This window comes from Gopherus flavomarginatus, chromosome 8 (genome assembly GCF_025201925.1).
Source record: "Gopherus flavomarginatus isolate rGopFla2 chromosome 8, rGopFla2.mat.asm, whole genome shotgun sequence".
Taxonomy (NCBI): domain Eukaryota; kingdom Metazoa; phylum Chordata; order Testudines; family Testudinidae; genus Gopherus; species Gopherus flavomarginatus.
The window spans coordinates 29,480,562-29,500,694 of NC_066624.1; the positions used below are offsets into that span (position 1 = coordinate 29,480,562).

General features: G+C 40.8%; 1 long non-coding RNA gene and 1 pseudogene across 1 annotated transcript; both read left to right on the plus strand.

Annotated features, from left to right (window-relative positions):
- Positions 1-2,044: 2,044 nt before the first annotated feature.
- On the plus strand, positions 2,045-14,485 carry LOC127056824 (uncharacterized). The gene is made up of 2 exons (XR_007775930.1): positions 2,045-4,923; positions 11,062-14,485. It is a non-coding gene; the product is annotated as an uncharacterized LOC127056824 (long non-coding RNA).
- A 1,417-nt stretch (positions 14,486-15,902) lies between these two features.
- On the plus strand, positions 15,903-16,836 carry LOC127056805 (olfactory receptor 1019-like; annotated as a pseudogene).
- The last annotated feature ends 3,297 nt before the right edge of the window (positions 16,837-20,133 follow it).

The following is a 20,133-nucleotide window of genomic DNA, read 5'->3' on the forward strand; positions in this document are numbered from 1 at the left end:
CAAAATTATTCACCATATAATTCTTTATCTGTAGATACTTCATGAACAAGTTAATTGCAAGCATTCAATTCAGTATTTGAAATTCAATCTGTATTAGTTAGTTTTAAATGGGTGAATAAAATCACATGGTTTCTTTCTGTTCCCTGCTTAGAAACTTGAAGAATCAGGTTTTTGGAGTGAATACTTGCATTTATGAAAACAGAATCTGCTTTCCATAAATATTCTTGAATATGCACTTAAAACTCAAGTTTCTGCAAACGTTCCTGCTAGTGAACTTATTTATTAAAATAGTCTTAGAAAGCAAACAGAACAATCAAAGCAATTTCATATATAAATTTGAATAAATATTTGCCGAAAAATGGTTTTGCAGTATGTGCCCAGTTCTAGTTTCACAGAAGAAATCAAATTGTAAAGTTCAAATTATTTGTTATGATATGAAACGGGAAAAAAATGGCTCAAGGAGATAAATTTACTTACTTTAGAGAGACCAGAATTTAGTGAGAAAGCATCCTTTTGTTTAGTTCATTTACAATACGGTACCTGAAAAAAAGGAATACTACTTATTTTTCTGTTATCACTATTACACCATCATTTATTTGAACCACAGTGGACACAGTGGTAAAAAAATTCACCCTGAAATAATTCCAAGATATAGTTATATTATTAGTAGAAGAGTATTACTGACCTTTATATTGGGTTCTCTGCATCACACCAGCTCTTGAATCATGAAATCATTGCAGTACAATTATAATTACATTTGGATAGAACATACATTTAGGTCCCTAATTCGACAAAGCAATTAAGTCCATGCTAGGTCCCATTCAGGTCAATGGGTCCGTAAGCATGGGCTTAAAAGGGTATGATCCTGCTGCTGTTTAAGTTAATGGCAAAATTCCCATTGGCTTCAGAGGAGCAGGATTAAGCCCTAAGTGCTCTGCTGAATAGTGATGGATTTAAGCATGCACTTAAAGTTAAGCCTGTGCCTAAGTGCTTTGCTGAACTGGAGCAATAATGAAGGTGCAGGGAATAGACCAAGAAAAACTTGCCATCACACATTCACCAAAATCAGAGTTGTGATATTCATATACAAACAGTAAACACAAATCTGAATGTATTTACTATGTGAACATTTTAATTAGTGCACCACTGAATAGAAAGAGCATGAAAAGAGGTATCTTTCTAACTGTTGTTCATATCAGATCTATAAATATTATAGATATAGATATCTATATCTCACTATTTTTTTATTGTTGTCCTCCATATGGTGTGGAAGGAGTATTATGTATTGAAATAAGCAATCGTGTAAGGTGGAAAAGCCACTCTGAAATTGTACTGCATACTATATATGCACTAACAAGAAGCTATTGGTCACCGAATACTAATTAAATGGATTGTGCTTTTGGTGTTCTTACTGAGATTTAAACCATCTGCATTTTGGTTCAAACCCAAACCACAGTCTGTGCTTTTGTACTAAGATTTTAAAACAATACTCAAGAGGGATTCCACTGTATTATAACCCAAAGATCAAAAAATGCCACTTGACAGGAGAATTTGTTAAATGAAGTCTTCGGTAAACATTAAAAAGTGAACTTACACTCTTCTTCTCAAATATTAATTGGATAGAGATAAAATAGAAAAAAGAATATTTTTTCTTAGTGGATATGTGCCTCCAAAAATAAACACAAATGATAGCTAAGACACTGGATCGCAACCTTCATTTCTCAGAAGGTTTTGTATAATTAAAAGAAAAATAATCAAAGGTATTTCTGAAAGATAATGAGTAGCTGAAATTAGACTAGGCCATAAAACTAATTCCTCCCATGGCTTAAGAGATCACAACTTCTTTTGAACATATTTTCTTAAAGCTTTCCTCGGCATGAGTCTATTCGTTTTGAAGTTCTAAGTGATATGAGTCTATATTTTACTCTTGGAGAGTCATCCCCAGCAAGGAAGCTAAAATGTGTTTTGGTTATTCAGGATTTTTAAAAGTGGGCTAATAAGGAAAATGAACTATTTGTATAAATCTTTCGCCTTTTACTCTGGCGAGGTTTCTCATGGCTGGGGTTGAGACAAACTGGGAGATAGGTTTAGAGCAATGCTTAGCCCCTAAAACAGGGGAAAAAATATTTCTAAGTCTAAAACAGTATTTTTATTCTTTTAGCTTTTACAAATATCACTAACATTTCAATAAAGACAAAGAATTTTGACACATTTACTTACATGCATACAAAATTATGTACAATAAATAAGAATCAGTTAAAGCTGATTTGCTAAAAAAATGTCAACCAATGTATGCCCCTCAACTTCTGTTTAATATTAGGAGAAGCAGAGTTTAACTTTCTAACCCAAACAAGACAAGACTTTCTGTATTTAGGTTTTAAAAAAAAACACTTGAGAATAAAGATGTGGAGTTCTTTAAGTAAAATAAGAAATTGTTTTTAAAATGTGAATTATACATCCTACATCTTAAAAATAGCCTCTGTCTTTTCCACTGGATAAAATAAATTATTAGGCTGGTTAATACAGACATTTTGTTTGACGTATGAGGTCAGATATTTGGCTCTGCTTCTGACTATTTTGCCTTTTCAGGCTGTGAAAGAAAGTCAAAAAGCTGCCCTAAAAGAGGCTGTTAGAAAGTTATCTTGGCATAGAAGAATCTCAGAAGAAAAGAATATAGACAGATCTACTCCACCAGTTCTTGCTCCCAGTGTAAAACGTGTCATAAGGGCAGGGCTAGGGAACACAGCATTCCAGTGAACCTTGTGGCATAATGGCACTGAGGCTGTTCAAATTTGTGCTCACAGTTGGCTCAGCTCCTAGCTAGCCCTGAGGTTCAGGGAAGACAACAGATGCCTTAGAGACATCTGCCTCCCCATTGCTTCAGTTGTGCAAAGCTCTGCTCCAGTGCAATGAGGTTTGGAGTCCATAGTGACTCTTGGATAAATAAATACTGTGGAAGCTGGGTTTATTTATTTATCTATAGATACTGTTGTAGATATTATATGTTATACAAATTGTGCATAAACCTGCATTAGCACAAATTGTTTAGGGATTTGTAACCTTTAAGCCAATTGGAATGCAAGTTGTGATCCAAAGATTTTATTTATAAACAGTGGGCCTGATCGCATTTCAGTGAAATCAGTGGCAAAATTTCCTGATCCAAATTTGCCCTAACACCCCATAGAGTCCTGCTAACATCAATATGGTTGCATATGAGTAAGGGCAGGATTGGCTCTCTCTTGACTTCAATGGTGGCACAAAATCAAGCCCAGAATCGATATATATTTATTATTTCAACAGAATTCCTGCCTGAATACTCAGATGTATTCTCATTATCTTCAACCACATAAACAATATGTTTGGATGTATTTTATTTATTCAAATGTTTTCAAAGTTATCCAAACACTTTGAGGCTTTATTCTCACTTTCTGCCAGTAATATTTTTAACCAAAGATGTCACTCAATCAGCATGGCTTCCCTGCGACTCCACAAACTTCAGTATGTCTTTTTGTTGCTAGATGTTATTTTGTAACTGTATGCTTTTCACCAGCCACCCTCTTTTTTTTTATTATTGTTATTCTTCCATTTCCTCTAATATCATCCTGATATCTATCTATCTCAGTAGCACTTCCTGAAGGGTTTGAGACATTTTTTATTTTGTCATATTATGAAATGAAAATGTCCCTGAACTCATTCTGTTTAATAAAAAGAAATAATCAAAGGAAAAGCGAAGCTCTAACAAGTTGCAACATCAATATTATTTAATCATGGAGCAGAGATGTTGAGTCAGAGGCTATGTCTTAGCCCAGTTCCTACATGCAAAAGCAAATACAGGCCATAGGTGTCACACAAAGGGTGGAGACAACAGTGTAGAGCTGTCATCATGGGTATCAGAGGCATTATCTCCATAGTGCAATGAAGATTCTGGGCTGTGACACAGCCGCTAGACAAGCTGTCAGGAGGCTGCTGTAAATTAGAGTAGCTCTTGGCAGCTCTAATTTGGTTTGGGGACCTTAGATGAAAACTTAACTTTACCCCAACTTCTCTTTAATTATAGTTTTCTAGGTCAAAGTATGCATGCTGTATGTGTCAAAATATTGCAGTTTGGGGAAGGGTACCATTTGAAAGCTTTTACTAAGGAAGGTTTCAGAGTAGCAGCTGTGTTAGTCTGTATCTGCAAAAAGAACAAGAGTACTTGTAGCACCTTCTGTTCTTTTTACTAAGGAAGTTCTCCAGTTATTCTACAGAAATCTTGAGTCCTGACCAACCTCTTACTGAAGTTGATGGGTGTCTTACTACTGACTTTAAGGTGATTTAGACTGGACTGTTGAAAGGGTAGAAACTGGGAATGTTATCAATGGTGATGAAAGTGTTGACATCAAAATTAAGATTCTGGCAGAAATTCCATATCGTGCCTAAAGTACAGTACATCTCTGAGGAACATTATGAAACTCCAAGGGCCATTAAACTCAGATCCATTAAATCTGCTTTTGTACTTTTTCAGTGACACAAAGCACACTTAAGGCCATCTGATCTGGGTCTTTGAGTACTATCTCAACATGCAATCTCCTGCAATCCTCCAGTGGCATGAGGCCACCATGCTGTGTAAAGCCCTTTCACTCACCAACACAGTGCATGTGCCTATGAGAAAGGGAACATAGCTGGGGCTTCCCTATATCCTGGCAAACCCTGGCAGTCAGGCCCTTGGAGCTGTTGGAAGTCATTGTGAGACAGAGTTGTCTGAATGCCTAAGGTTGGCCAACATTTAATGGCCTTAGGGTCAGGGAGTCACAGAGGTGACTTAAAGCAATTTTTGCTCCCTTTTAAACACACTGGACTTGTGCCAAGTGCCACTCAGCTGCTCCAGAGAATCTGAGCCCAAAGGCTTAACTATCCCATGACACAGGTGTCCCAGAAAGACCTGTGAGACTTGAGATTGTATGTGTAATAACCTTAGTCCCAGATTTGGACCTTAGCGTCCAAAATATGGGGGTTAGCATGAAAACCTCCAAGCTTAGTTACCAGCTTGGACCTGGTACCTGCTGCCACCACCCAAAAAATTAGAGTGTTTTGGGGCACTCTGGTCCCCCTGAAAAACCTTTCCTGGGGACCCCAAGACCCAAATCCCTTGAGTCTCACAACAAAGGGAAATAATCCTTTTTCCCTCCCCTCCTCCAGGTGCTCCTGGAGAGATACACAGACACAAGTTCTGTGAATCCAAACAGAGTGAATCTCCCTCTCTGCTTCCAGTCCTGGAAACAAAAAGTACTTTCCTATTCCCCCAGAGGGAATGCAAAGTCAGGCTAGCAATCCAACACACAAATCTCCCCTTGATTTCTTCCTCCCACCAATTCCCTGGTGAGTACAGACTCAATTTCCCTGAAGTAAAGAAAAACTCCAACAGGTTTTAAAAGAAAGCTTTATATAAAAAAGAAAGAAAAAATACAAATGGTCTCTCTGTATTAAGATGACACAATACAGGGCAATTTGCTTAAAAGAATATTGAATAAACAGCCTTATTCCAAAAGAATACAAATCAAAGCACTCCAGCACTTATATTCATGCAAATACCAAAGAAAAGAAAACCATAGAACTTACTATCTGATCTCTTTGTCCTTACACTTAGAAACAGAAGACTAGAAAGTAGAGCTACTTCTCCAAAGCTCAGAGAAGGCAGGCAGCCAGAAAACAAAGACAAAAACACTCAGTTCCCTCCACCCAAAGTTGAAAAAATCCGGTTTCCTGATTGGTCCTCTGGTCAGGTGCTTCAGGTGAAAGAGACATTAACCCTTAGCTATCTGTTTATGACACGCCCCCCAAATTGCAGACAGTGGGGAAGCTCACTGGCGGCGATTTCCTTCTAGAACTTGAAAATAAACAGATTAATACAACACATACACCTTTACATATACTCCTAAGTATATAACTAACAGACTTCTACATTTTAAGAACACTTTTTAACTACTGAATTCTGGGAAACTCTCACGGGAGAGTGCATCAGCTACTTTGTTAGAAGCTCCTGTGATGTGTTGAATTTCAAAATCAAAATCTTGGAGAGCTAAACTCCAACGAAGAAGTTTCTTGTTGTTCCCCTTGGCAGTATGAAGCCACTTTAGTGCAGCATGGTCAGTTTGTAGTTGGAACCGCCGTCCCCAAACATATGGGCGTAGCTTTTCCAGGGCGTACACAATGGCGGACGAGTTACAGCATTTAGCTTACGGTAGTCCACGCAAAAGCGTATTTCCCCATCTGGTTTGGGTACCAGAACCACTGGAGATGCCCATGCACTGGTAGATGAGCGGATTATACCCATCTGTAGCATGTTCTGGATCTCCCGTTCTATAGCAGCTTGGGCATGAGGAGACACTCGGTAGGGTGGGGTTCTGATTGGGTGAGCATTACCTGTATTAATGGAGTGGTATGCCCGTTCAGTCCGTCCTGGGGTGGCTGAGAACAATGGGGCGAAGCTAGTGCACAGCTCCTTGATTTGTTGCCGCTGCAGACGTTCCAGGGTGGTTGAGAGGTTCACCTCTTCCACGCCACCGTCTTTTTTTCCGTCGTAGTAGACACCGTCAGGCCACTCAGCATCATCTCCCTGGACTGTAAACTGACAAACCTGTAAGTCTCTGGAATAGAAAGGCTTGAGAGAATTAACATGGTACACTTTAGGCTTTAGTGAGGAATTGGGAAATGCTATGAGGTAGTTTACAGCTCCCAGGCGCTCTTGGACCGTGAAGGGCCCTTCCCATGATGCTTCCATCTTATGGGCCTGTTGCGCCTTCAAGACCATAACCTGGTCTCCTACCTTGAAGGACCGATCTCTGGCATGTCTGTCATACCAGGCCTTTTGCTCTTCCTGAGCATCCTTTAGATTCTCTCTAGCAAGGGCTAAAGAGTGTCGGAGGGTGCTTTGTAGGTTGCTTACAAAGTCCAGAATGTTAGTTCCTGGAGAAGGCGTAAACCCCTCCCATTGCTGCTTCACCAACTGTAATGGCCCCTTAACCTCGTGACCATACACAAGTTCAAATGGTGAAAACCCTAAACTGGGATGTGGTACAGCCCTGTAGGCAAACAGCAACTGCTGCAACACTAGGTCCCAATTATTGGAGAATTCGTTGATGAATTTTCGTATCATGGCCCCCAAAGTTCCATTGAACCTTTCCACCAGGCCATTGGTTTGATGGTGGTATGGGGTGGCAACCAAGTGATTCACCCCATGAGTTTCCCACAGTTTTTCCATGGTCCCTGCCAGGAAATTAGACCCTGAATCTGTAAGGATGTCGCAGGGCCAACCTACCCTGGCAAAGATGTCTGTTAGGGCCAGGCACACAGTGTTAGCCCTGGTGTTGCCTAGAGCGACTGCTTCTGGCCATCGGGTAGCAAAGTCCACTAAAGTCAGTACGTACTGCTTTCCTCTGGGCGTCTTTTTTGGGAAAGGGCCCAGAATATCCACAGCTACTCGCTGAAATGGGACCTCAATTATGGGGAGTGGCTGGAGAGGGGCCTTGACCTGGTCTTGAGGCTTACCCACTCTTTGGCATACCTCACAAGACCGGACATACTTGGCAACATCCTTGCCCATCCCCTCCCAGTGGAAGGACTTCCCCAACCGGTCCTTGGTTCTGTTCACCCCAGCATGGCCACTGGGATGATCATGGGCTAAGCTTAAGAGCTTCTCCCGGTACTTAGTTGGAACCACCAACTGTTTTTGCGGCTGCCATTCTTCCCGGTGTCCACCAGAAAGAATTTCCTTGTATAAAAGTCCTTGGTCTATAACAAACCGGGATCGATTAGAAGAGCTGAGAGGCGGTGGGGTGCTCCGTGCCGCCGCCCACGCTTTCTGAAGGCTGTCATCCGCTTCCTGTTCAGTCTGGAACTGCTCCCTTGAGGCTGGGGTCACCAGTTCTTCCTCAGACTGTGGACTTGGGCTTGGTCCCTCTGGAAGCGATGTAGGTGATGGGGTTGTTTCCGTTGCTGGTGACCCGCTCTTCGCTGGTGCACCTGAGGGTATTTCAGGCTCTGGCTGAGCCTTTTGGGTATGGCTGTCTGTGGCTTCTGCCAGTTTTGGCTCGCTGGCGCCCTCTGGCGTTGAGTTTGAAGATGTAGTTGCACTTGCTGGTGCTGGTTGCTGTTCCAGTTCCGGGCCTGGGACTGGAGATGCTGTGGCTGTTTCAGTGGTAGGCATGGAATCCGGGTCCACTACCTCTGTCTGGGTTTCTGGTAACACAGACGGGGCCTCTGTGGACGGCTCAGGAACAGGAATGGGTCTGGAAGCTTGCCTGGTTTGGCTACGTGTAACCATTCCCACTCTCTTGGCCCGCCTCACCTGGTTGGCCAAGTCTTCCCCCAGTAGCATGGGGATAGGATAATTGTCATAGACTGCAAAAGTCCACATTCCTGACCAGCCTTTGTACTGGACAGGCAGTTGAGCTGTAGGCAAGTCTACAGCTTGTGACATGAAGGGGTAAATTGTAACTTTGGCCTTTGGGTTGATGAATTTGGGGTCAACGAAGGATTGGTGGATAGCTGACACTTGTGCCCCCGTGTCTCTCCACGCAGTAACCTTCTTTCCGCCCACTCTCAAATTTTCCCTTCGCTCCAAGGGTATTTGAGAGGCATCCGGGCCTGGGGATCTTTGGTGTGATGGTGGTGTAATGAATTGCACTCGCATGGTGTTCTTGGGACACTTGGCCTTGATATGTCCCAGTTCATTACACTTAAAGCATCTTCCATCTGATGGGTCACTGGGCCGAGGTGAGTTACTGGAGACTGGTGAGGTTGAAGGGTAGGGTATCTGTGGCTTTACTTGGGTGGTATGTGGGGTCTTTGGCTGTCCTCGGTTGTAGGGTTTATGGTCTGTGTGCCCCCTGGGGTAATCGTTCCCCTTGACAGTAGCTTTCTTGCTTTCTGCCAGTTTCATCCATTTGGCTCCAATCTCCCCCGCCTCAGCGATATTCTTGGGGTTTCCATCTTGTATGTACCGTGTGATGTCTTTAGGAACACCATCCAAGAACTGCTCCATTTGTATGAGGAGGTTCAGTTCTTCCAAGGTTTGAATGTTGTTTCCTGTTAGCCAGGCCTCATAGTTTTTTGCAATGTAGTAGGCGTGTTTGGGAAATGACACCTCTGGTTTCCACTTTTGGGTTCTGAAGCGCCGACGGGCATGATCTGGGGTTATCCCCATCCTGTATCTGGCCTTGGTTAGAAAAAGTTTATAGTCATTCATTTGGTGCTTAGGCATTTCAGCTGCCACCTCTGCTAAAGGTCCACTGAGCTGTGACCTCAATTCTACCATGTACTGGTCTTCGGGAATGCTGTACCCAAGACAGGCTCTTTCAAAGTTTTCCAAGAAGGCCTCGGTGTCATCACCTGCCTTGTAAGTGGGAAATTTCCTGTGCTGTGGAGCAATAATGGGCGCCGGGTTGTTAGGGTTGGCTGGCACATGCAGCCCAGCTTTTACCAACTCCAGTTCATGTTTTCTCTGTTTTTCCTTCTCTTCATTCTCTTTTTGTTGTTTTTCCATTTCTTTTTGTTGTTTTTCCATTTCTTTTTGGTGTTTTTCCATTTCTTTTTGGTGTTTTTCCATTTCTCGGTGGTGGGCCAACTCTTCTTCTGCTTGTTTCCTTCGGTAGGCTCTCTCTTCTTCTTCTAGTTTTCTTTTGTGTGCTGCCTCTTGGGCTGCCTGTTCTCTTTGGAAGGCTGCCAGTTTCATGCTTTCTTCCTTTTCTTTCATCTCCATCTGTCGCCTGTGTTCAGCTTCTTTGATTTGTTCTTCGGCGTCAATTTTTGCCTTAGAAGTCATGGTTCCTGTTTTCTTGTGTTGGGGTGCCCTCCGGTGTTTATCTTCTGAACTGCAGGTTCTGTTGCCTCCTGAAGTCTGCCTAGCAACAGTGCTTTTTTCCTTTTCTCTCTCTAGCTAATGTTCAATGAAGGGAAACCAGAAAAACCACTTTATTTGCATGCCTATAAGTGCTGGTATGACTCTCAATGGGAGTGCTATTGTGTGACAAAAGACTGTTAATAGTCCTTAACGACTTCTGCTTAACATGCAAGCCACAAACTGCCAGAGAGAGCAGAAAAAAAAATTTCTCTCTGGTTCCCTTTTAAAACCAACTGCTTCTCTCTGCTAAAAAGCCCTTAGCAGAGAAAAGAAAAATACAATATTTCTACTGGCTTCTGGATTCTGTCTATCTCCCACCGCTGCTACTCATGTAATAACCTTAGTCCCAGATTTGGACCTTAGCGTCCAAAATATGGGGGTTAGCATGAAAACCTCCAAGCTTAGTTACCAGCTTGGACCTGGTACCTGCTGCCACCACCCAAAAAATTAGAGTGTTTTGGGGCACTCTGGTCCCCCTGAAAAACCTTTCCTGGGGACCCCAAGACCCAAATCCCTTGAGTCTCACAACAAAGGGAAATAATCCTTTTTCCCTCCCCTCCTCCAGGTGCTCCTGGAGAGATACACAGACACAAGTTCTGTGAATCCAAACAGAGTGAATCTCCCTCTCTGCTTCCAGTCCTGGAAACAAAAAGTACTTTCCTATTCCCCCAGAGGGAATGCAAAGTCAGGCTAGCAATCCAACACACAAATCTCCCCTTGATTTCTTCCTCCCACCAATTCCCTGGTGAGTACAGACTCAATTTCCCTGAAGTAAAGAAAAACTCCAACAGGTTTTAAAAGAAAGCTTTATATAAAAAAGAAAGAAAAAATACAAATGGTCTCTCTGTATTAAGATGACACAATACAGGGCAATTTGCTTAAAAGAATATTGAATAAACAGCCTTATTCCAAAAGAATACAAATCAAAGCACTCCAGCACTTATATTCATGCAAATACCAAAGAAAAGAAAACCATAGAACTTACTATCTGATCTCTTTGTCCTTACACTTAGAAACAGAAGACTAGAAAGTAGAGCTACTTCTCCAAAGCTCAGAGAAGGCAGGCAGCCAGAAAACAAAGACAAAAACACTCAGTTCCCTCCACCCAAAGTTGAAAAAATCCGGTTTCCTGATTGGTCCTCTGGTCAGGTGCTTCAGGTGAAAGAGACATTAACCCTTAGCTATCTGTTTATGACAGTATGAGGTCAATTGACCAATGGTATATGAAGTATAATTTAATTTACAGACTAAATGCCAATTTACTGATGTGGGTAAATCAGAAAACTGAGCTACTACCATGAACCCAATCCTGAAAAGGATCAGCAAGGATATCAGGGATCTGCCTGCATGGATTGTTCTGCACACAGCACACCACAATTCAAACTGTGCAAATGTTAGTGTAATATCTACAAGAGAGAACTTCCTAAAGTGGCATTTAATTGGCTTAAGTTTCAAAATATGGAAACTAGGCATTTGTAGGGAAGACATAAAGGGTATGTCTACACTATAATAAAACACCTGTGGCTGGCCCATGTCAGCTAACTTGGGCTTGCAGGGCTCAGGCTACAGGGTTATAAAATTGCAGGGTAGACATTTGGGCTTGAGCTGGAGCCCGGACTCTGGGACCCCAGAAGAGGGGAATGCAAAAACTGGATAACAATGGTGATAGCAATATTAACTCAGCTAGGGATAACTTGGGCAAGGTGCTGAGCACTCTGGCCCATATCTATTAAAACATTTAAGAAGGTGCTTAACTTTTAGCACATGCAAAGTCCCACTGGAGTCAGTGGCACTATGCACTTGCTTAAAGTTTAGCCTGTGGTTAATTGCTGTGCTGGGGCCTTAGATTTTTTGTGGACTGTTACTTTTATGTGAGGAGAGGTATTATAGCTCCTTTTTGACCCATCAGATCTTATTAAACTGCCTGCTTTTACTTCTTCATTTATCAGATTTTTCTCATTAAACCTCAGCTGTGAAGAAGCTTTCATAGGTGTCCTAGATTTCGCTCTGCTTTTGTCTTTTATCTCCTTTTCCACCCAAATACATTTACATACTGTAGCTTGGAGCCTGCAAAGATGTTGTTTTAACACATACCACTTAGTATCTAAATCTAATCTCAGCCATGTTATCCATTAGTGAATGGAAAATTGTTTTATATTTCTTATTATTTAAGTAACAGTGTAATATTTTTCTGGTTGATTTTTAAAAGATTTTATTTCCTTAGCTTCTTATAAGCAGAACCAGTATTTTAATTATGATCAGCTCTATTTATTAATGTATAGGCATCTGATTCTCTAATCTTAATATAACTAATAGAATTAAGGAGCATTTTTTTAAAGAAAACTTATTTTCTACATGTTACAGTTTATGCCATACTTCCATATTTGGCAGGAAGATTAAAATTAATATTGTTTAACTTTTGTCTGGTTTTGAGATGGCTGATATACTATTGCAATCTTGTGTTAATGAAAATGTTACACACCTCATTAAAAAAAAATACTGACTGTATATTCACTGCATTCAGAAAACTTTTATAGTCATTCTTAATACAGGCCAGTGCTGGAATAGACAAATTGAACTGTCTATTTTTATTAAAATATGTATGCATACTGCATGCATTAAATGTGACAGTTGAGCATCGTACAGTGTGCATTACAGCCACTCTATATGCAGTACTTGATATAAGTGGTGGTGTTATACGAGAGAGAAAAAAGGTAGAGAACTATGTTACTTGACTGGAAATGCCCAATAAACTTCTATCCCCAAACTTCTAGAGTAGTATACAGTCTGAGGCATTTGTGGGGTCTCAATACAGCTGTTTTTACTTATTGTAAATGCATCTGGCAGACTGTTGCAAATAACTTACATTTCCATATGATCTTGATTCTCTCTTGCATTTTGTCACTAGCAACTACAAAACACGTCTGAACCAACAAATTCTGTTCACTGGTCAAAGTAACAGTGAGACCTGTTATAAATGCTAAATTAGGCTTAGTATCCAGTAAGGACTTCTGTTTTACCAAGAAACTGAAGCAATTGAGTCTAAGAAGCTAGGAAGAGAAGAAGATAGACAATAGAGGAAAACACTAGTGTTAAGGGTCCTTTTGCATTTGACACTGACGCTGTATTAATTAAAAAGAAAATATTCTCGTAACACCATAAATTGCTGGGTCATAGGGGACATCAGTCTAGTTTACTAAAGTAGATATTAAGACTTGTACAAATAGAGAGCCTATTTTAGATAATGCTTAAATGTATGACACCCTTGTACTATGGCTTGCACTTTACTTGCATATAAACTGTGAAGTAGGCGGTAGTAATAATGTCTTTGTATATTCAGGGGTTGAAATACCAAAGCATTAGAGTATTACGCTGCTGGTGTTCAACCTGTACTGTTAATCAAATCTGAACAAGCTCACGAACTGTATTTTGAAAATTCTGCTAACCTAAGATCATTAGCAAATAATGCTATGGAGTCTCCATGGTCTTTCTTTTGTAAATATGAACATTCTTACTATTTCTGTAGCAATAGGAGGTTATAAACCAAACTTTCACTAGGACTGTTTTCAACAACAAAAAATTCTATAGCGCCTTGTATAAAAATCATGGAGACTCCATGATTTGTGGGCATTTTTGTTTACAGACAATATGTATATATGTATTAGAGGCAGAACTGTTATTTATCACAAAGCTATGTTGTGGTTATTTCTAAAAGAAAATGTATGTTTTCTGTCATAAAGAGAAAAAAGGTATTTTAATAGGAGCCATCCTGAAAAGAAGTTTGAAGATTCAAAGCTTCACATACCAGTATGTCCACATTACAGGTGTTTCAGCCCCACCTGCTGTATGTTTTCCTAATTAGCTCTGAAATAAAACTGAGAGGTGATGACAAAATATCTATCTGAGCCAGGGAAGAATCCTGGATTGTATTCCAATTTATACATGGTTGGATATTTTGAGACTGCAATATAATAATTACCATCATATTTATATCTGAAGGTCCCTTTTTTGAGTAGGCACCATTTAGATTCTGTAGTAAATAAAGTCCTTCAGCTCACTGATGCTACAGAGATAGAAAATGAATTACTTTGGACTCATACAGGCAAAAATAAATTTTAACCCCAGGATAATACAGTACTTCTTCAGTTTCCCAACAGTATACTTTATTTTATACTTGACCTATGTTGGGAGGTGATCCACTAATTTATATAGCCTATGAATGTTAGTTTATTTTTATTTTCTCTTTTCAGATTAGTTCTGTGTGAATTATTGTAATTGGCTGCATTTTTTCTATCACAGGTTATCTTTTTGTGTGTCTACAACGAGAATTTATGAATGGAAAATTTCACTGTGTGTTGCTCACTGGGCATATACCTCATGGTACATTGCACAGACATGTAAGTTGTAAGTTGCACTGCAACATTAAAAAAGGAACATATTGCTCTTTTTTCAAAGATATTAACTTATTTAAAAGATATAGTCTGTACATTATGAAAAGGACATTTATTCCTCCTAAATTCAAAAGTAGCTTTTGTTTTGGGGGAAATAAGTTGTAAACTTCAGTTGTAAATTTGGACTTCAATAAACTGAAATCTCTGCACTTAATTTTGTGCTTCTCTCCTCTTTTGTCTTTGTGTCCTACAATGTAATTGAAATAGATTACTCAACCTAGGTCTCAGTCCCGCAAGGATTTGTGCAGGCATTAGGATCCTGTGTGGATTCAAGTATAGCACTGAGCCTCATTTTGTTAGCTATTATCTGAAACTTTGTGTGGTTACTATTAGGCACCCTGAGGTGGCTGTTTAAACAAGCTTTTTGGCCAAAGCAATTCTCATTTAATCAGCTTTTCCATTCCTTTCAAGTGAGAGATACTACCCACTTACTTAAATCGTAAGCATCAGCATTTGCACTAGCACTCAAGAAGTTCAGAAACAAAAGACATCAAATGGTCTTATTGCATGCTCCAGAACAGAAAGGAAGAAATTTGTATATATGAAAAATAAACCTTAATGTTTACTTTGGTGTTATCTAAGGGCCTGATCCTGCAAACAAGCACAAGAGTAGTTCACTAAATACAGTGGAACTATTCTGGTGAGTAAAGTTATCCGTGATTGTCAGTTGTTCACAGGATCAAACCCTACAACTGTTAAAGGAGAAAGAGAGAAGAATTTTTTAAAGTATGAGTGATGGTGGGAAGAGATCATAAAAGCATTTTAGGTCTGCCACCTTAAAGGTCATTGGGGAATACTAAAGCATATTTTCAATTTTACACAAAATTGCATCTCACATTAATCAGTTTCCAGTTAACTTTGATATTGATTAGCATGACACCAGATTCCTCTCGTAAACAAGGTGAGTTAGCACATTATTAATTATTTATTGTTACTTTCTATTTGTATTGCAGTAGCAGGTAGATACCTCAGTCAAGATTGGAGTCACATTTGCCTTTGCCCTGTTCAGAAAGACAGATTCCCTAGAGGCTCTGCATGGAACACTGGGTAGCCTCAGAATGCTGAATAAAGGTCTTTTTCCTGCAACTTCCTGCCTACCCCTGCTAATGAAACAGTTAGCCTTGCTCAGAAAGTGCATAAGCACCCATGCCACATACTTTCACACACCATATATCAAATAGTACTTTGCCATGCAAAAAGTCCCATTGCCCAGTGGTAGCACCAACTGATGTGGGTAACTGTATCAGAATCTGGACCTAGAAATGGTATTGTGCAGATGGGTCGGTTGTTAGCAGCAAAAGTTATACTTCTGGCTAGAAGAGCACGAGCCACCATTCCTAGAGCTATAAAAACCAGTTTGAAGCCACTAGTGGACTCATAATACTCCACGTAGTTCAGCCAGTAGAGGGAAACCGAGATCTTCATAGTGTGTGTGAGGCTTATGGAATCCTTAGATATATTCACTGTCAAGAATTTATGCTTTGTTGAAACTGTCAATCAGCCCTCATTTGTCTCCTCTTTCAGTGTAATCATCACTTTCTCACCTGCAGAGGAGAGTACGTCTGGGATAAATGGCAGAAAGGAATCACAGTGCAGTGACTGAGTTCATCTTGTTAGGATTCACAGAAAACCCGAAGCTGCAGGTTATCCTCCTTGTGATGTTTCTGTTGATCTACCTGCTGACCTTAGTGGGGAACCTCACCTTGGTCACCTTAATTGGGACTGACTCCCAGCTTCACACCCCCATGTACTTTTTCCATCAGCAACCTGTCCCTCTTAGATGTCGGATACGCCACCATTATCACTTTCAGCACACTGATTACTTTAGTAACAACAAGAAAAGTCATTTTGTTCACTGAGTGTGCTCTGCAATTCTTCTTATGCGTTGTGTTGTCCTGTGAATGCTACCTCTTGGGTGTCATGGCGTACGATTGCTTCATGGCCACCTGCAACCCATTGCTCTACACTGTCATCATGACCAAGCAGTTTTGCATGCTGCTGGTGCTAGAGTACTTCATGAGCTGCATAAATGCAATTATTCAAACTATATCTATATTTCATTTGTCCTTCTGCAACTCAAATGTCATCAACCATTTCTTCTGTGATGTGCCCCCCGTCCTGAAGCTGTCTTGCTCTGACACTCACATCACAGACGTTGTTCATTTCACCTGTACTGCTGTGGTGATAACATCTACTCTCCTGATCATCCTCGTCTCTTACACATACATTGTGGTCGCTATTCTAAAGATCAGCTTCATAAAGGGCAGGCACAAAGCCTTCTCCACCTGCGCCTCCCACCTAACAGCCATCACCATCCTCTATGGAGCAGGCTCTTTCATTTATTTAAGGCCTAGTTCAAAGTACCTCATGGACTATGACAAAATCATTTCTTTGCTTTATACCTTTGTGATCCCCATGTTGAACCCCCTGATCTACAGCCTGAGGAACAAGGAGGTTAAACAGGCCTTTCAGAGGATGCTAAACAGGAAGATTTATTCTCAGTGAATTTAAATGTTGGGAATGGGTAGGGGTGTGGAACAGTTTGTATAGTGGGGGTGCTGAGAGCCATTGAACCAAACTGTAAACACTGTATATGATGGAAACCACTTCAAGCCAGGAGATGCAGGGGGTGGCAGCACCTCCAGCACCCCTAGTTCAAGCACCTATGGAAATGGGTTTTTAACAGTAAATAGGAGCAAAAGTGAGGAGTGAGTTCTCTACATCATTATCTCGGTTTCTGTAGGTAACGAATCTTGTGCATCTTGCACCAAAAAGAACTAAGGAGCAGGTTTCCAACCAGATCTGTATCAACAGCTATGAGTTTGCCTCTTATCAAGTAACCAGATTCTCACTTGGATCCCAACAGGATCAAGTAGCCAGATTCTCAGAGCTGCTCAGCATCCACTGTGGAGCCATTTTATGCTAAGGCTGCTTTGCCAGCCTCAAGTGAAGGGTAGGCTGGTCCAGTGGTTCAGGCACTGGCTGAGGACATGGAAAACCTGGCTTCAATTTCTTGGTCCACAGTGGATGTCCTGTGTGACCTCAAGCAAGTCACTTAGCCTCCCTGTGCCTCAGTTCCCCACCTGTACAATGGAGATGGTGTTTTGTGAGGGTGGATACTTTAAAGGAAAAAAAACACACAGTGAAGTGCTGCGAGAGCTACTGATGTAAGAAAAAGGCATCAGTATTATTAGTAATTTGTTTTGGACGCATGGGTTGGGCCCTCTAATAATGAGAGTGTCTGAAAAATAATTTACATTTTATAATAATAAACACATGCACACACACAATTATTATTTGCCTTCTAGGTTTTGAATATTTGAGTCATTCAAATCACTGAATATTTGTATGAACTCCGGTCATGTTTACAAGCTTTCATTAGCGGGTCTTACCTGGAGTAAAGGGCATGCCTCATTGAGCCACTTTTGGGCATTTAAGCACTGCCTTATACAATGCTAGCCCACTCATTTTGTACAACATTCTACTTACTAACCAACGGTCCTTTCTGTTTCATGGAGGTCTACATATAATTTACCTGGTTGCCTGGTCGTCTATACTAAAAGCTTTGTATGGGTTTGTTCCTCTCATGTTTCTAAAGGGCAGCTAACAAAAATACACACAAAGCATTGTCATTAGAAGTCAATGCCTTCAACCAAGTTATGCTGGCTGAGAATTTGGTCCTGTATATACATCTGTGACAGACTTGAGAAACCCAGGCATGGTGTTGAGACCATTGCATCAACTTTATCAATGTTATCTGTTTGTTGGTGAGCCAAAACTCAGGAAACATAACAATAATTACTGTCATTTTAAGATGTGCCCAGAGAATATTCATAGACCTGTGCAGCAATAAGTGTTCTGTGTATTTGTGTGTTCTGGTTTCACTGGGTGGGTTTCCCGTGGCCTCTGGGGGATGAGTAATGCAAAACCTAGCCTTTGAAGCTTTGTCCTTTGGAGTAAGTGGCAGTGATTGGTTTTACCTGTTTCAGGAGGCCTCAAACAATGAAAGCCTTTTGGGTTTAAAGGCTGAATTTAAACTAACTGATGGGCCCTTGTTTTGATCCAGCAAACTGGCATGAGCCATTAATTAAGGGGGCAAAACCTACCTGAAGGGATTTTAAGACTGTAACCTGCCAGGTCTCCATGTGGAAGATGGTTGGCACTTGGGAAGCCAAATGTGCCTTTTTTAGACCCTTTGATTGTTTTATGATATGTTTTCTCTGTAAGGCTTCAACAGAGCAGGGGCTGCTTACCCAGCTGAAGAGTCGCTCCTGGCTGGATCCTCTGGAGATGTAGAAGAAACATCTTTGTTTTGCGTTGCTTTTCACTAGTGTCCAGGATGTGCACCCTGACCCTTGCAGGCATTCAGGGGGTTAGGAAATCAGCTCCCTTCACAGAGACGTTACCTGTTGCTGTGTGTGGAACAGCAGGGTAAGCCTGGACTGTTTCCTGGGCTGCACGAGTATTTTGTTTGCCTGTTTTCCATCTTGGACTACTGTCAGGCCTTGTAGGGAAATCACACCCCACCTCCAAATCAGTGCTACAGCAACAGGTGCAGGGAATGTGGGGTCTGAGCTCTGTGTGTGTGTATATATATATAATATATATATATAACAGTGCACTGAAGAGTAGAGTGGGAAATGTATATATCTAAGGACAAAAATCTAGGCTTACCAAATGGGGGACTCTATCCTGGGAAGCAGTGACTCTAAAAATGATTTGGGGGTCATGGTGAATAAACAGCTGAACATGAGCTCTCAGTGTGATGCTGTGGCCAAAACGGTTAATCTGATCATGGGATGCATGAACAGGGGAATCTTGAATAGGAATAGAGAGGTTATTTTACCTCTATATGTGACCACTGCTGTGAAACTGTGTCCAGTTCTGGTGGCCACAGTGAAAGACGGATGTTGATAAATTGGAGATGGTTCAGAAAAGAACCACCAGAATGACTAAAAGATTAGAAAACATGGTGTACAGTGGCAGATTCAAAAAAATCAATCTATTTAGCTTAACAAAGCAAAGGTTTGAGGGTGGCTTGATCACAGTTTATACAGCCAGCATGGGGAGCAAATATTTAATAATGGGCTATTCAATCTAGCAGACAAAGGTTTAACACAATCCAATGGCTGCAAGTTGAAGCTAAACAAATTCGGACTGGTAATAAGGTGTAAAGTTTTAATGATGAGTGTAATTATCCATGGTAACAATTTACCAGGGGATGTGGTGGATTCTCCATTATTGGCAATTTTTAAATCAAGTTTGTGTGATGGGTTCCTCCCTAGGTGCCACCTGGGACTTGGGTACCAATGACCCATGAGCTTGGGCTCCCTTTTACCTTGTACTGCTGTGACAAGCTGCCAATCCCTCTCCAGCCTGCACTTTCACCAGCATACATACAGGTAGGAACAAATTCATCTGCAGTTACCTGCAGGCAGGCTTTTTAATCAGCCCCTGCACGTGAAGGCTTCAGCTAGGGCACCTCTCAGTTCCTAAGGCATATATACAGATATATAAACCCCAAATATCATCATCTTGCACTGTACAGGGAACTGAACAGCATAAGCTCATAAAATTTGCCCCCCTCCCTCAATGTGGAGAGGAATATGCATCAGCTTTCTCCCCCTGAGTTATGATTCCCACACACTGGTTTTAGATAAAGAAAAACAAGTTTCTTAACTACTAGAGATAGATTTTAAGTGATTATAATGGATAACAAACAAATCAAAGCAGATTACCTAGCAAATAAAAAATGCAAACTAGGCTTAATATACTAAATAGATTAGATATGAATAGCATATC